The 18,175-nt window shown below is 40.4% G+C and overlaps 1 protein-coding gene across 4 annotated transcripts in view; it reads right to left on the bottom strand.

The window, feature by feature from the left end:
- Nucleotides 1-18,175, bottom strand: part of KANK2 (KN motif and ankyrin repeat domains 2) — a 93,959-nt gene that overhangs the window by 53,305 nt on the left and 22,479 nt on the right. For all 4 annotated transcript variants that reach the window (XM_081938050.1, XM_081938047.1, XM_081938049.1 and 1 more), the window contains exon 2: nucleotides 7,798-7,915. The gene's annotated coding sequence lies outside the window, so the exon portion shown is untranslated. The remainder of the gene's footprint in view (nucleotides 1-7,797; nucleotides 7,916-18,175) is intronic.

The raw sequence follows: 18,175 nt of genomic DNA on the forward strand, positions 1-18,175 counted from the left end.
TCTTCTCTCCTGGCAACACGTCCTGGAGGGGAGCAAAGTGCCATTTGAGGTTTGGACTGACCACAAGAACCTTGAGGCACTAAAGACCCCCAGCAGCACTCCCCCAAGCAGTTCCACTGGGCACAATACTTCAAGTACATCCCAAGAGGGGAAGAACCTTCTCACTAACACCTTGTCCTGAAAATCACAGTTCAATAGTTGTCGGGAGGTGATCCACGCTATCACCCCCCCTCACAGCCTGCAACTGAAGCCATCACCAGAGGCCAAGCTGGATGCTGGGATAACCTGGGGGGGGGGGGAGATGACAAACGGCCTGCTTCCAGCAGACTAGTTCACTAGACAACTGAGACGCCCTGATCCTGAGGGATGGACTGGCCTGGAAGGGGACCAAATTATATGTCCCCTCCAGCCTGAGACTTCAGATCCTACAGCGAAGCCACAACTCCAAGCTTGCCAGATATTTTGAATTCCTAAAGACCCTGCACCTGGGCCAGGAGGCAATTTTGGTGGCCTAGGATGAAAGCAGGTGTGGAGAACTATGTGAAGAGCTGTGCCACTTGTGCAGCCATGAAGAAGAGACCCAGGAAACCCCCTGGCCTCCTCCAGTAAGTGGTGGACCCAAGCTGACCCTGAGAGGAAATTGCCATGGACTTCATAGTTGAGCTCCCGGAGACTGGTAGGAACTGGTGGACTGTGATTGGCTTGTTCTCAAAGCAAGGGCACTTCACAGCCTGCTCAGGATTACCCTCAACTAGAAAATTAGTTAGGATGTTCATAAAGCAAATATAGAGGTTACATGGGGTGCCCCGCAGGGTCATTTCTGATAGGGGAGACCAATTTACGGCAAAGTTCTGGAGGGAGTTTCTGATGGCCATAGGGTCCATGCAGGGGCTTAGCTCAGTTTTTCATCTGACCACAAATGGGGTCAGATGAACCCCATGGGGTATTCGAACAGGCAAACGCCATGGTAGAGCAGTATTTGAGGTGCTATGTAGACTACCAGCAATCTAACTGGGCAGACTTCTTGCCTTTCACAGAGGTAGCCTATACTAATGTGGTGCAAAGCAGCATTGGCCAGACCCCTTTCCAAGTCACTAGTGGCGTGGAATTTGTTCCCATGCCCGAATTACCACGGGAACCGCCATCCTCCCTTTCCCTGAACGAGTGGATGGAATCCTGAAGCAGGGCTGGGAGAATACAAAGCAAGCCTCAGTGGAAGCAGCAAAGTCTTATAAGTCGCAAGCTGACAAGCGCCACTTCCCCCAGCCTCCTTTCTGAGTCAGAGACAAAGTATACCGTGTTTCCCCAAAAATAAGACAGGGTCTTATTTTCTTTTTACCCACAAAATATAGCTTGGGCCTTATTATCGGGGGGGACTTATTGTTTTGGGGTTGCCAGGCAGTTGCACTCTTGCAAACGGGCTCCCAAAGAGCCAGGCACAGCCTCAGGGGCGAACAGCTATGTTGCCCTGTTGCAGCATAGCAGCACAGCAGTCATGAAGTGACCATGCTCACGAGCAGCCACCCGGCAAACCCGCTTTCCAGCCAGGCACAGCACCATTCACTGATCTAGGGGTATCGCCAAGCCACATGAGTGCCTGTTCGCCGCTGCCCAGCTCCCGCAGCTTGGCGCCTTTGAAATGCCAATGAATGGGGAAGGAAGGGTTAACTTTGCTGCTACTAAAAACCCTTTGACTTTCTCATTACAGGAGATCCTCTTCAACTGAGGGATGGGGAAGCCTGTCAGCCCTGGAGCCATTTTTCTCCTTGACACTTCAGGGCTGCCACAGCAAAAAAGTCAAGCTTTGGGGCTGGGAGGGGGAAGGAAGAGATAACTGAGGAATTGTAGCCATAATAAAATTCTTTCTCCTGAGAACTAGTTTTCCCAGCAGGTGCAAGAAGGTGGGGTCTGAGACTGAGTGACCCGTGAACTGTGACCTGATTGGACCATGTGATGAACTGCCTGGGCAGAAGAGGGAAAACTTTACTGTGAAGGATGAAACCTGACGGGGGTTCGGATTTGGGTTTCCCCCAATGTGCCAATATGACGTGCCTAATAAATCTATTATTTGAGGAACTTGCTTGCCTTGGAGTTTTGATTCTGTTGGGCCTGTTACTTGGAATCCTGACAAGATTATTGTTATGTAAAAGTAAATGATGAAAGATTATTATTACATATAAGCAAGCATTACCATTATCAGAATTTATTATTATTATTATTTCTATAATTATTATTATTATTATTAGCACAATTATTATTAGCACAATTATTATTTTGAATAAGTAAATGGACTCAGACAATACACTGTTGACTAAGCACCTATGTATATTTTTTTTAAATGTATAAATAATTTTTTTTAAAGGCTTTAAATTAAAATTGAGCAGGGAGGGCAATCTTCTAGACCTTTAGAACCTAATTCCAAGCAAAAATCACTAGATAACCTATTATATAAAGAGGTAGGGAGTAAAGAGAAAGAAGAAGGGGGGGGAGGAAAAACACAATTAAGTAGAGAATGATGGAAAGGATGGAAAACCCAGATTATTATATATAGGGTTATATAGGAGATGTAAGAAATATACTTAAGACCCATAAAGGACTCAAATTCGTATACACAAATACTCAAAGTTTAGGGAACAAACAGGGTGAAGTACTAGTGCATGAAGGTAAATATGATATAGCTGCCATTACTGAAATATGGTGGGACGAAACTCATGATTGGAATGTACTAAGGGAAGGTTACAAACTATTCAAAGAAACAGACTTAACAAAAGAGGAGGTAGAGTTGTATTAAATATAAAAGTTCATGACATACCTACATAAATGCGCAAAACCAAGGATGATCCATATGGGTCAATATGAAAGGGGAAAAAATGGCATTGCTATAGACATATATTACAGTCCACCCAACCAAGAAGAAGAAATAGATGAACTCTCTGCTAATCAATTAACAAACCACCATAGTAATGGGAGGCTTTAACTACCCTGATATCAACTGGGAGACAAACTCTGTAGCAAGTGAGCAATCAAACAGTGTCCTAACCAACTTAGCTGACAACTTTGTCATCCAAAGGATAGAGGAGGGAACTAAAGAGAAAGCTATACTGGATCTAATTCTTACTAATAGAGAAGAAGTGATAGAGGGAGTTGAAGTTCTGGAACCTTGGGTGAGAGTGACCATGTCATATTAGAATTCAATATAATGCAAATACAAGCAATAGAATATAATCTAACCCAGGGTTTGGCAGTCCGCAGCTCTGGAGCGGCATGTGGCTCTTTCATCTTCCCTGTAGCCAGTTTGACTCCACAATTGATAAGGTTTTCAGTTAGGACTGTTAGAGGAAAAAGGATACCGCGCTAGGAGGAGACATGATGGTGCGGGAATCGGACTTCCGGTCAGCTCCAAAATTGAATCGGGGGCTTCTGCTTAGGACCTTTGTGGCTCTTTAAGGTTGCTAACCCGTGATATAACCAGTGTCTTAAAGTTTAAAATAACTGATTTTAACAAACTCAGAGAGAGCCTTAAAAATTCCATGGGTGAAAATCGTAAAGAGGAAAACAACTCAAGAAGTTTGGGAAACTCTGAAAAATATGATCATAAAAGCCCAGTCCAACACAATGCCACTGAAAAGTTAAATAAAAAATCCAAGAAGAAACCAGCAAAAAGGCAAAAGAACAGCCCTAGGAGCAAACCGGAAGTGACTTCCAGTTTGTCCGTAGGGCTGTTTTTCTGGAGGGCCTCGGGGGGGGGGGGGGGAGGGCAGGGAGGCTGTTTTTGCTCTCCCCAGGCTCCTTGAAAGCCTCTGGAGTCTGGGGAGGGTGAAAAAAGCACACCAAAAGCGGAGGGGAACACTGGGGTCATGTGCACATGCACACTGGGTCGCGCACATAGCATTATGGGTGTGACATGCCTGCACATGACCCCCCCCTACGCTTCCCCTGCTTTTGGCACGTGATCCAAAAAATGTTAGCCATCACTGCACTAGAAGGTAAGACAAGGAATGAATGGAAACTAATCAAGGAGAGAAGCAACTTGAAATTAAGGAGAACCTGTCTTATTGAAGACAATTAACCAGTGGAACAGCTCGCCTTCACAAGTTGTAGGTGCTTCATCACTTGAGGTTTTTAAGAAAAGAGTGGACAGCCACCAGTCTTATACATATAACTGGACAGCTACCAGTATGTATGTGTTTATGTGTGTGTGTATATATGTGTATGTGTATGAATGTGTGTATGTATACACACAAACACACATGTACATATGTATGTATACGTGTACACACACATGAAAAACAGTCCACTGGCATCAGTCAACAATTTTGGTAATGAAATCTATATTTGCAAATAGGCGATTAGAGAAAATGCTGTAGTTCTAATCTGAACAGGGCCATCATGTAATTACAATTAAGTGAGACCAGAATGAAAACTTTAAATAATATCTTGTTTTGCTATAGAAAATTCAGGCATGATGTGTAAAACTTTGGCTCAAGGAAGAAAGCATTGTTTTAAAATGGGCTGGGCTGAAATCAAGTAAGTCCCTCCCCTTCGCCCTGGATAATAGCAATAGCACTTAAGACTACTGCTTCACAGTGCCCTATGAAGTGTTACAGTCGTTTCTAAGTGGTTTATAGAGTCAGCCCCCAACAATTGAGTCCTCATTTTACAATCTCGGAAGGGCAGAAGGCTGAGACAACCTTAAGCCATTGAAAATCTAACTGCAAAACCGCTGGCAGTCAGCAGAAGTAGCCTGCAGTACTGCATTCTAACTATTGCAAATGTACAGGTATAGAATTGGTGGCACCTAGCTCAATAGCGGCAATTGCAAGAGGGATTTAGGAGTCCTAGTAGACAAACACTTAAATATGAGCCAGCAGCGTATTGTAGCCACTCAAAAATCCAATGCTATCCTAAGTTGCATTAACAGAAGGAGAGAAATGGTTGCAGGAATTGGGTATGTTTAGCATAGTGAAAATAAGGACTAGGGGTGACATGGTAGCAGAGTTCCAATATTTGAGGGGCTGCTGCCACAAGGAAAAGGAGGTCAACCTATTTTCCAAAGCACCAGAGGGTAGGACAAGAAGTAATGGATCTAATCGAGGAGAGAAGCAACCTAGAACTAAGGAGAACTTTCCTGACAAAACAATTAACCAGTGGAATGTCTTGCCTTCAGAAGTTGTGGGTGTTCCTATCACTGGAGGTTTTTAAGAAGAGTTGGGGCAGCCATTTATCTGAAACGGTATAGGCTCCCCTACTTGTGCAGGGGTTGGAATAGAAGACCTCCAAGGTCCCTTCCGACCCTGTTTTTATGTTAAAGGTAATGGAAAGAGAGAAACAGGGGGACATTAGAAATGGCATGAGGATTTTACAGGTTTTAATAGACCAAAGCAAATATTATTCATTTATCTGCTTATGTAAGATATAAAACTAAGAATCACGTTGTTGGAGATATATGGCTAACGTTAATAACAACTATAATACATTGGTTTTCAATGAAATCTTCAGAATGGATTAAAAAATAATATAGTTGAAAAAAACTAGGAATAGTTATCAGAGAGTATAAATCAGTAAATAGATAAGTTTACAAAAACAGAATGTGCAGCCAAATATAGCCCACCCCACACCTACCAGAGGAAATAAAAACATTTTTGCCTAGCTCCAATTTTGAGGATTTGCTCCTGGTGAGGGCATTCCAAAAGGGAGGATGGCACAATTGAAAGACTTTTCGAGTAATGCCTTATTTAACCCAACTTAATCTCTCTAAACCTTGCAACAAAGCAGGCTTAGTATGGAAAACACAAACCATGAGGCAGCCAAATCCAGTCATTCAGGTTTTAAAATAAGAATTTCCAAGAATTTCAGCTATGGACTGAACTTGGAAATGGGCATAACATCAGGGAAGCATTTCTGAATGTTGACTGATCCCAAAGCTGTATTGTGGACTAAGTTTGGTTTCTTAGCATCTTCAAAGGTAATTGCATGTGCGCTCTAAAGTTACCAAAAATTGCATGTGCCAGTTACAGTTACAAGAAAAAGAGCCATGGGCTAATGACATAGTAAATTCAAGGGACAAGAGGAAATTGAATTTTAGCCCAGGGTAGGTGCTTTATGTAAAAACAGCAGGATGAGAGAATTCTTCAGACAGACAGAACACAGTACTGGCCTTTTCCCCCTATATGGAAGCAATTTTCTCCAAAAATAAACAGTTTTGTAGGCTGTTATATGAGAACTTCCTCTTACCCACAGAGAGATCTTCACAATGATGTGGGGGAGTAGAAACTAAAACACCAACTTTATGGGATAGCAAGGATCAAGAATTTTGGCAGTCAGGATTTTCCTGGAGCAGGAAGTGGTGAGGGGAACAAAGAGTTCACAGTTGAAATATAATTGAGGCAGCAAAAAGCAATTTGGGAAAGTGGACATTTGGTGTCTCTTCCACTGGTCAGTAGGATAGGGAACACGATGGCAGAGTGCAGGCTCATGGGATCCTTGCAATGACTGAGGATATATAGTAAGTCAATCAGAACCTCCTTAAATCTCTCCCCATAGTGCTTAATATTATACTTCTGCAAACCTGCCTCCTGTCCAGATGACACCTTCTTAACTACTGTACATTAGAAGTGGTTTTCAGAGTTCACTGAGTTATCTGAATTAGGTCCTGTAAAGTATTGTCCTTTTACCTATTCTCTACAGTTGCCATAAATTCAGTATCTCACCACTGTCCTAATGGGTGAGGAAATTACTTTTTAATACTGTATTAAGAGATTAATCCAGACCCCTCACAGAAGGGAAGCAAATGTTATGAAATACCCTCTTTTCCCCTTTTGGCACTTTAATAATTCAATCTAAATTTTAAAAATCTGCTATTGACAATTTCATAATCTCTTGTTTTTACAATGCTGACAAAACAGTGCCCAGTTTCTTTTCACAAGCATTTCACAACTGAATCTTATTGCATAGTAAGTGTGAAATTTATCTTCAGAAATTCTGCAACTGGCCAGAATAAACGTTGAGTGGAAAATGGTATCAACTGTGCCAGAAGCATAGGTTGTACATGGATCATCAGTACTTTGATCAAGTTGACTATCACTTTGGCAAGACGTAATCCCAAAGTTCATGTAAAATGTTAAGTGTCTTTTTGTCCTGGAATTAACTCTAAGGAAGGAGAGGGATTTTGCAGCAGTGAGGAAAACAAATGGGAATTTGTTGCATCTATTCCAATAATTTAATTCTGACAAGATTCGGTGTCCAAGGAAGAATGTGTCAGAGTTTGTTGCATAAATTCAAATCCAGAAGCACACATAGATAACTGATTCAGCTGGATTCATTAACTTCTTTATATACATAAAAGAATAGATGAATAAATGTACAATACCAACAGGTGGTTCTTCCAAGTAAATACAAGGCAGGAGAGTTACAGGCAAACACAAGCAGTTACCTTCATTTCAGCAGACAAGTCCAGATAGACTGCTTGTTTAAGGTCTGTTTAAGCTCCCATTAGCTGACTTAGTTGCTATGCCTATTCATTGGCTGACCTTGTTCCCATGTCTCTCCCAGTCATGAATATTTTAACAGAATGGCTAGGCTAGGCACTTCAAAAAGATCACAGGTAATAATTACTGCCAAAGCAGATGAAGATCTGTCATCATGGATATTGTACTATAATTTTCTACCCTGGTTTGTTAATTTTTATCAGCTCACATTAAATGTGTGCTTGTGTGTGCTTGAATGTGCGTGCGGCTGCACATGTCTACACACACATGCTTGTAGGATACACATAATAATACAGTTTTTTTCTCTCACCTGGATCAGACCTACATTCCTATCACTGTTGCCTGGAGAGAGAAGGCTGAATCCACATGCTTGTCTGTCTTTTGTTTTCCCTTCTTTTCTATCCAACAGTCCAACTGTAACTATGACCCTGCAAAACAAAATTTAAGAGGGCAATGTGATCTTCCATTTTCCCACCAAATTTCCATTTTATTGTGTGAAAGGAGATACACACACACACACACACACACACACTCATTCATACACACACACACACACTCAAGAATACATGAATTTACCTTAGAATATTCAGATTCAAATTATTACCAAGCTGTTAGTCATTCTGCAAATGCTGCCATATACAAAAAAGAGGGCAGAACAAGAAATTCGAGTCTGAATCACTGCAATTTACATAATATTCTTCCAGTACTTGTACTGTGAAAATTAGCATTCCTCTGTCTACACCATTGCATCCAAATCTTGTTCTTGAGTCTCTTGCAAGCCTCAGACTTTTAATACTGCATAACAAATAATACCACCCTATACTTGCTTATATGTTCCTAAATCTATTTCCTTTATTTAGAGACAGGAAAACCATGTCTCAAACTGACCACTTTTTTTCTTCTTGTGAGATGGGATTGTCTCACTACTACATGGATTTGCAGTAGAATAACCATGGCAACAGGTGCTCCTTAGTGGAACGATCCAACATGGAGGTGGTATACAGTGTGGTACGATATCTCCTGGGCCTAACATTGCTCTAACATTTTCCTAAATGACTTAGATGAGGAGACAGAAGGGATGTCAATGCTGCAAAAGGAGGTGTTGGGGATGAGGTGATATTGACAAGCTCAAGATTTAAACAGGCCTTGGTACACTTGAATATTGGGTCCTATCTAACAATATGCATTTCTGTAGGGAGAAATGTAAGACAGCAAAACTTAAAGGCACTTAAAGAATTGGGCTGTCCTGGTGGACCATAGACATGGCATCAACCATCAATGTGCCAAAGTTGCCAAAGAACCAATGAAATTTTGGGCTGCATCAAAAGAAGTCTAGTGTCAAGATCACAGGAAGTGAGGGCTTTCCTCTTTCAAGATGACTGCTGAATGATAAAAGAGTTTCTTTTTTTCTCTCTTACACATGATCTGCTGATTTTACTGTTAAAGCTGGTTCTTTGGCACTGCTGCTCCCTGGTTTCGAATGGGAGCACTTAAGAGTGACCCAGGGTGACTTCTGGATGATCGTGGACCCAGTAGGGAAGGAGGTCTTGAAGATTCCAATTCCCTCTGGAAGTAATTGAAATTGAAAAGTCACTGGGCATTTGTTGATATGTGTTGTTCTGGATAACCTTTGTCTCTTTCATATGGAAACCATGGCAACATTCAGGGTGGCAGAAGAGACATTAGACTTTCATCACTGGATTCTATGTTTTTTGAATTTGGAAAATACCTGGAGTATTTATAACAAAATATAATAAAACTTTAATGTTTATTCAAAGAATGGTAGAATTTGAAGTTTTATCTTTGGATACAGGTATACAAAAGGATTTTGATCCAGATCAAACAGGAGAACCAGCTGAAGAACCAGCAAATGGATTTCATTTGTTGTTCTGAAATTTGAGTCTCCAGCATTACAGCTAGAAGGAAGACAAAATCCTTTCATCTACAAAGATGGAGGGATACCAGGTTGGAAGTCTTTAAGAAGATGTTGGATAGCCATTTGTCTGTAACGGTATAGGGTTTCCTGCCTAGGCAGTGGGTTGGACTAGAAGACCTTCAAGGTCCCTTCCACCACTGCTATTGTATTGTATTGTATTTTATTGTATTGACTTATTACAATTAACTGGTAACTATTGTACTTCTGCTTGCACTCTGATTCAAGACAGGCCTATTCTGGAGACTGAATTTATTAACAGTTAATTAAACAACTCGCAAGATAATATTAAGAAACAAACATGGATTTTGGACCCAGGACAACTATTTATAACTTTTGGGATGATAAGGGATAGTCAAGATGCAGTGGTAAATTTTCTACGATTTGAGCATTTTGAAACTTTAATTTTGTTCTGTTTTACTATTATTGTTTTTACTGTTAACTACTTTGTCACTAATATAACCTATAGAAGACAGGTCAACAAATTGTTAATAGATTTACTGGTTTAAAAATTTTATGAGTGCCTGTTTCGCAAGTATTCAGTGAGAGGGGATAATATGAGTATATGATGTTGTTGTTTTGATGCACCTTTTTAATGTTCTAATTGCTTTGTGTCTTTGTGTTTCTTTTTCTTTCTCTTTTCTTTTTTTCTCTTCTTGAATTTTTATTTGGTTTTGTATTTGTTCTGAATAAAATAAAAAAAATATTGAAGGAAAAAGATCACAGGAAGTGATAGCACTGCTTTACAAAGTGCAGTTCCAGAGCAAAATCCCACCCTGGGAAAACTCTGGCTGAAATTATTAAACAGCTTCATTGTGTTTCTCATAGATACCATTTGTTTTTACTTTTCCTCATGTCCTGCTCCAGATTTTCATTTTGCTACATTCATTCAAAGCCCCCCCCCCTTTTTTTTTCAACAACGGGCTGATTTTCCTTCTGTTGCCGGAGACAGGATCTTTTTGCAGAAAATTCAGGCCAAAAGCAACCTAATAATGGTACAAATGATGTATTAACAACCATAACATATTGCACAATTCTACTTTTCAATTGATACTTAATTTGAAAGTCTTTAATTTTTGTTCTCTTTTAAATTTGCACCCATCAAACTTGTAATGTGGCCTCAAAGCTTTCCCCTCAATTGGGCAACATAAGATTCTCTACTATGAGCAAGCATACTCAGTCAACCACCTCCATTGCTTACTTGGACCTGTATGAAGGCCAGCCAGTTGAATGGCATCAGCTACCTGAACTTATCTGACACCTGATCTCAAGAGACTTATCAGGTATACACTTTCCTTTGTTAATTAAAGCAGCTAATAAACTGATTAAATAAATACAGTAAGAATTGTCCTATTCACTAAGTTATCAGGAACTCAACCTAAAGTAGATGTTATCCTTTATATGAAAATTATCTTCTGGAGCTTGGGAGGTAGCATTTGTTTTTGTTTTTTTTAAAGAATTTTATTGGTTTTTAAACATTTATGAGAAAAGGTAAGAGGATATATAAAAATTTTTGGCAGCTCCCACACTAGTGATAGAAATCCATCCAAATCTCACAGTTTTTACAATCTTAAAAACAAAAGATAAAAGATAAGCAGAAAACAGAGTCTTATTCTATGTTGCCAATCATGTGTTCAATCATTTTTCTTTGTCACTTTCTAGAATATCAACAATTACTGTTATTTCAACTACTTTTATTTTTGTGACCTGAGCCTTTTTGATATTGCTCCTTCCTCCCTGTCCCTAGAGGGAGCCACAGCCCCCCTCCTTCTTGTCTTGTACCTTGCTGTCCTTTTCACTACCTTCTCTGTATTCGTCCTCTAGGAGGGAGGAATGCTTTTTAATGAAGGCTTCAGCCTCCTGCACTGTATTGATTCTAATCCTATTTCCCTCCCAGAGATCAACATTCCCTCTGGCAATAACCATCTAAACCAAATTCCTTTATTGTATAATTTCTTTGATACAATATCTTATCTCTTATCTTTTTCGGAATCTGTTTAAGAATGGTAATTTCTTCATCTTTATATTTCAATGGTCTCTCCCTTTGGGTCCCAAGCACCTCGTCCCTTGTGGTCCTCCTGAGGAATTTAACATGTACCTCTCTTGGAACATTATGACTTCTAGCATATGCTGAATTTATCCTATAAACTAGATCCATATCCCACCACAGCTGTTTTTTATCTCTCTTGATATAATCTGCTAGAATTGTACTCATAATATCCTTAAGGTCTGAGGTAGCATTTGTATTAGAAGGGGAGATGGAAGCAAAAAACAATGCCAATGTTGTTTGGTTGCCATGGTAAACCACCTGTGCAAGGCACAATTAATAACTGGAGCCTCTCTTTTTGATGTTGGAAGTCCATAGGTCTGTCAGCCTCCTTTTCCCATATATCTAAATTCAATCAACTTTTCTCATATGTCTGAATCAGGGGTGGGTTCTGGTTTCTGCTACTGCCGGTTCACTTCGGGTGCGCGGGCACTTGATGCGTACTACACACACATGCACAGTAGTAAAAATAAGATAGAACCGGTTCGGGGGCGTGGCCGGCCAAGTTACTACCTACTTGGTTGAACCAGTCCGAACTGGTAGGAACCCACCTCTGGTTTGAAATCAGTATAATCTATAAAACAACAATCTTACAGATGAGATTTAGAAGACTAGTAAGGAAATCTGGCCACTCTTCATCTCGTGCACCAAATTATGCTCCTATTTGGTTTTTTAGATGTCCATTTCCTTAGAAATATCTATCACATGGAAATATAATAAGAGATGTCCCTCTTCCTGTTATGATAAACCCTAAACCATATGCAAAACCACCAATCAATTAATATAAATCTAATAACCCTGTGATTTTGCAGAAAGTCTGTTCTCCATACTCTCCCGTTGATTAAGAGAAATAAAATATCAGTTATTGCCCCTTTTTGCACTATGCAGTGAATAATTCCCACCTTGTGCAGGGTTTACAATAAGATAGTATGTGAGGTCTTTGCTAAAATTGCAGAGATATTTAAGATTATGGGAGTGATTTTTCTTTTGGAACAAAAGTCAAGTGCTCCTCATGCCTTCTCTTGCTATGGTTTACTAATTTGCTATCTTCATTTTACTGCTTCATACAGAAAACAAATTCAATTACTTCTTTAATAAATCTGTTCATGTACTGATATGTTATTAAATGTATATTCAGAGTTTAAGAAATCCTGACTTAGAAAATGCTTTAAACATTTTCTCCTTGTACTAATAGATATCCTCTTCCTCTGCATGGTACTATTATTCATAATTTATAGAGTAATGCATTTGTTAGGGCAATTTATGTTATCTTGTTGTCTAATGAAACATCTGCAAGCAAGCAAGTTCAGAATGCACCTACGATTCCAGCTTAGACAGCTATTTATTCTTTTTTGTTGGAAGAGTGTACGGGGGGGGGGGGGGATAGTTTCATACCCCAAAGCTGGGCAGAGGTGACATTTTAAAAACAACTGAATGAAGGCTAACATTTAGAATTGAAATGAATTATTTGGAAATGCATAATGTAGGAGAAAAGGAAATTTGAGCTAAAGATTTATTTATTTATAAAATGTACTGGCCGCCCATCTTATCATAAGGTAATTCTGTTACAGTTAGTTAGTTAGTTAACAGTTACAGGTAAGGTAATAGTTAGGTAACAATTACCTGTTAGTTAAAACAAAAATGTTAAATCAAACCTTAAAACCAGAAACACGTGGGGCGGGCAGAGGCAGAGGGGTGGTGAGGGGGGATCTGTTATTACACAATCAACCACCTCCATTGAGCTGATCCCCTATTGTGGCCCCAAGCTGAATGGCACAGCCACATCTTCAGGCCCTTATAAAAAGATAGGACGGCTGGGGACAACATCACATGGGGGGGGAGCAAGATGTTCCAGGGCAAGAGAAGCAGCAGAGAAGGCCCTCTTCCTGGACCCCACCAGCTGCAATAATCGGGCTGATAGAACCCGCAGCATGCCTCCTCTGCTGGCACTAGTGGTATGGGCCAATCCCAGTGGGGTAAGACTAAAGTAGAATAAAATATGGATTAAAATATAAGAATGAAGACGTGGCATAAAAGGGACAGTTGGAAGCTTGCTTAAAGGGACAGGGAAATGTCATCAGCCCTCAACCACAACATGTTCCAGCAAATGTCCCTATGTCAAAAGTCCAAAACCACAAGGTTTAAATAAAGTTCGTTAATGGCACATAGCCCATACCTGTAACAAAAGGAGAAGTAAGACCCCCATCTCCTTATAAGGCTTTTTCCTCAAGGTAACCAATAAGAAATGAGTAAAGTGTTTCCATGTTACACTGTCTTTGAGAATGTATAAGAATGCATGCATCAATAATAAAGATTGTTCAGAATTTGCAATGCTAGCTACGTGCTAATTTTCTGAACCTGGCTGCCAAATAAACTTTTCCTGTATCCTGAGAAGTCTAAGCCTGTCATTTTCTGCAACAAGACGGTCCCTCAAGTAACCTGGACCCATTCCATGAAGGGCTTTAAAGATGATCATCAACATCTTGAATTGCACTCAGAAGCAGACTGGTAACCAGTGCACCAGTGTAATCATCACTTCCAAATTGCATAAAGTCATAAAGGCAGGACTAGAACTCAGTCTCCCGGTTTCTAGTTTGGTATACTTTGTCTATGGGAATCTTTCCAATGCCTTCATAAGCTTTCTGGTTTATTGATCATTATTACTGATTTCAATTGAGGTATCAGTGAAATTATATAGCAAACATGTAGATGGATGAAAACAGCGAGTCTTCTGGAGTACCAAGCCTTTGCACATTTCCCATATTTATAAAAGATAATATAAATGAGCATTGCACATAAATCACTATAGAAAGCAATTGTCAAAAGCGCTTCATAAGGAGCAATAATTTTCCTTGCAGCACACTCAAATCTACATTTTTTTCCTTCTTGGCAGTACTTACCAACCCCACAAGTTGAATCTACCTATGCTTGCATCTTTATCCATAAAATTGTTGGGAGTATACTTTCAGTGTTGGTAGGCAACATATATTGATATACAATAACAAATGATCGTTGTTGTTTTAAATGAGTGAATGTACTTATCAGCTGTAATTAACTTTACAATAAGAGGGAGTCAGGAAAGCTCTCTCTCTCTCTCTCTCTCTCTCTCTCTCTCTCTCTCTCTCTGCTTGTCCTATGCTTGATAACTACTTGCTCGCTTGATGACTGGAACGTGAACTATGACTGTAAGCAATTGTTTGTTCTTTCAATTGTGTTTGGACATATATCTACTATCACTGCTTGTGAAGCAATTAGTAAAGCCACTTGTTTTTTACTAGCAGTGTCTGAAACTCTATTCGTGTGTTTTTTGTACTAGCAACGTTCTTTCTCTCTAGCTGTACATTCCGCTGCGCTATTTTCTGTCTCCTAATGGAGATATACCTAAATCCTGTATTATGAGAAAAATGGAGATACTATGAGTTTTGGTAAATTAATCCAAATTTTTCTACCCATCCATTTCCCTACACTTTGTGGCACTTATCGAGGTAGGTGTATTAAAAGCTCATTCAGACATCAGAACAACAAAATATCCCCCTCAACCCCATCCTCCTTTCACAAAAATATATAAGACACCAAATATAAGAGGAAGGAAGTAATGGTGAGAAGTCACACAGAGGTCTTCGTGATCTAGTGTCCCCCTGATGCTTTTGGAATATAACCTCCATGATTGTTAGCTACATTTCTGATGGTCCTAATAATTCCTATTGGGAACTGTAGAGAACCCCTTGGAAAATTGCATTCTGTTTTTTAGCTGCATCCTTATCCCCTAAAATGGAGAATACTTTGACCAGATCTTCAGATACAAGTCTTAAGAGTTAGTAGCTTCTGCAGCAGCAGGAACTCAGGGCTATTTTTAGCATCTGGAACTCAGGGTGGAATGAAGCCAGTATTTTCAAGTACAAAGGCCTGTTTGTGTGGGGGGGAGGAGGGGATGAAAAACAGCTTGGAACTCAGGAACAATGGGAGAGAAAAACAGAAGAAAGAACCGGGAAGGAAGGAGGTGATCAAGAACCAATTCTCTACAAAGCAGAGATCAAGAGCAGTCTCACTCTAAGGATCCCAACAAAAAGTCTCCCTGATCCAGATGCTGCCTCTGAATCATTTCTGGCTTGTTTCTGGAGATGGGGCTTGCCCAACGGTCTGTAAAAAAACAAGTAGCATTAGAGCCCCAAGTCACTACGAAAGAGTGAAACAGAGTCTGACTCTTGCCCCACCAGAATTCCAGTTGCTGTTCATGTAAAAAAAGCTACTACTACATTAAGAATGAAACCTTGCCAAGTGATCAGTTTCAAGCCACTCCCAATCTCTTTTCCTTTCTCCTTTTTTCTTCTGCTTTTAATCCTGTTTTTTTTTAAAGAAACTCCATTCACTCCTAGCTGCTTTAAAATATTAACTTTGTTTGTATGCAGAGTTACATATGAAAAAGAGCTGCTTTTGCTTTACAGCCCTGTTTGTGTGGGTAAAGACATAGAACTAATATGAGCACGTACCCAGAGGGCAGTCAGACTGGGAGAGAAAATTATATTGGGAACCATATTTAAGTTTCTATTATGATTTTATAAATCTGTAGCATGATTATAACTATACAACTACTTCCATGCCTCAATTAATCTTTGAGACTATCCTACTTGCTCTGTTTTGATGTCTCTCAAAAAGAATTGGCCTTATTAAGACATGCTATGATTTTGAAAAAAATCTCCATTCTTTTCATTGTTTCCTAATACAGCACAATATTAAAGCTACAGAACTGCAGAGATGCACATTCGTTATTAACAGATAGAGGCATTAACATCTTTGTAATTTCCACTCTGTATTTAATGGAGATCTCTAAATGGAAATTCTCTTGACCTAATTCAGAAACAAGATTTGTACACGTAACAGCCGTGTATATATTTTATGATGCTGATTTGGACCTTAAGCAACTTGATGGAACTCTGCAAGAAAATTCATTCCTATCTGTGGCCAATAGCTCTAAGAAGCAAAAGCGTAACTAAAGCAGGCTCAAAATCTTTGTGTTTTTGAAATGTCTGATAATAAGAACTTCCACATCTCCAGATGTTTTGCCATGTTTCTAAATTAGAAGTGCTTTCCTGGGCTGGAAAGCATTAACATTCAGGAAATTCCTTTACACATCTTTCCTAACAATTATACCCTTTGCTATTTTGACAGCTGCTTCTTTTGTTGTTCAGAAAGACATGCCCACTGCAGAGATAGTCCATTTGATATTTTACTATTGTTAGCCATCTTTGCATCTAGGACTGGTACCTGTAAGTAGCTGTCAGTGCTCATTTATCTTTCCTGAATTAATACCATGCTGGCTTCTTTACTATGCATCTCTCACTGAATCCATATTATTGTAAGTGACTTTTTAAAAAATAGCATTATAAGAAAGGTAAGCATGGATCAGGCATCTTGGCATCCTCCAAATACCTGAGACTTTAATATCATGATTCCAAGCTATAGTAAAAATGATAAATCTACTCAGAACACCTGGTAGACTGTGTGATATAAGAAAAGGCAAAAAGTCTGGACATTGCAATATCTGGAGTTGGCAAAATAGAAGAGAAAGAACAGGACAAAGTAACAAAATATAAAGATATGCAAATAGAAATAAAATGATTATGGCCCAAGAAAATGCCAATGGTAATAGGTGTTTTGGGTGCAAATCCAAAATATCTGGAGCACCTCTTGAACACCATTGGCATTGACAAAAATCATGATTGGTCAATTGCAAAAGGTATTTACTTGGTACATTTTATATTCTGCATCAATACCTTTAAGTGAACAGCCACTTGCCCCGCACACACCTTTGCTGTGTTTTGGTGCTCGCTTGAAGGGGGTCTCCACATGCGCGCACCCTCCTGGCCCTGCCACAGTCAGCCAGGGGGTCGCGAGAGGAAAAGGAGGAAGGCTGCCCAAAAGGAAGCCTCTGCCATGACTGGTAATCAATTTCCAAAAAGAAGAAATAAAAGTAGCAACGCACCCCAAGGCGAGCTTGCTGGCTTGGTCCAGCATGCCTTTTCAAAAGGGAGAGAAGAAATTCAGAAAGAGAGAGAGCAAGAGTGAGATACACACACACACACACACACACACACAGACATAGAAAGATGGGGGAGATCAGCTGACAAGCGAGGGCTTTTTCCAAGTCTGACACCCGGGATGGGAGTGCGAGATTCGGCAAGGCCAGCTCCCTTTTCCCGCTGCCCTGAACCTTTTAAAGCTGCAGCTGGGCGCTGCTGGCCTGTCCCCCTTTTCGACATCTCCTCTGCCCATATTCCATTCCCACCCCACCAACCCTTGTGTGTGAAGGCTGGGGTCAGTCCCAGCTGCGTCAGGCCAGTGTTTCTGGGTGGAAAGCAGGCTGCATGTCTCCCCAAGTGACTGAGGCATGCCCAGCACAAACAAGGGCTAGAAGAAGCTTCACAAAAGTGAGACACTGGAGAATCAGCCCTGGCTGCTTCTCTATCTCCTTCCCAGGACAGGTGAAGGAGGGGCTGGGTCAGTCAGTGATGGGACAGGGAGCCTCAGCAGCAGAAGCGGCACAAGGAGAGCATGGCCAAGGAGAAATGAGGGGGAGGAGGAGGAGAAGGCCGAGCTTCTGCTAGGGAGATGGGAAAGTGAGCCAGGTTGCCTCAGTGAGCGCTGCTCTTCCTCTCAGCAGCCTCTCGGGGTTGGCTGGATTGGCCCGCCCTGCTTCTCCTCCTCCTC

This window comes from Natrix helvetica (genome assembly GCF_964273705.1).
Source record: "Natrix helvetica genome assembly, chromosome: 1".
Taxonomy (NCBI): domain Eukaryota; kingdom Metazoa; phylum Chordata; class Lepidosauria; order Squamata; family Natricidae; genus Natrix; species Natrix helvetica.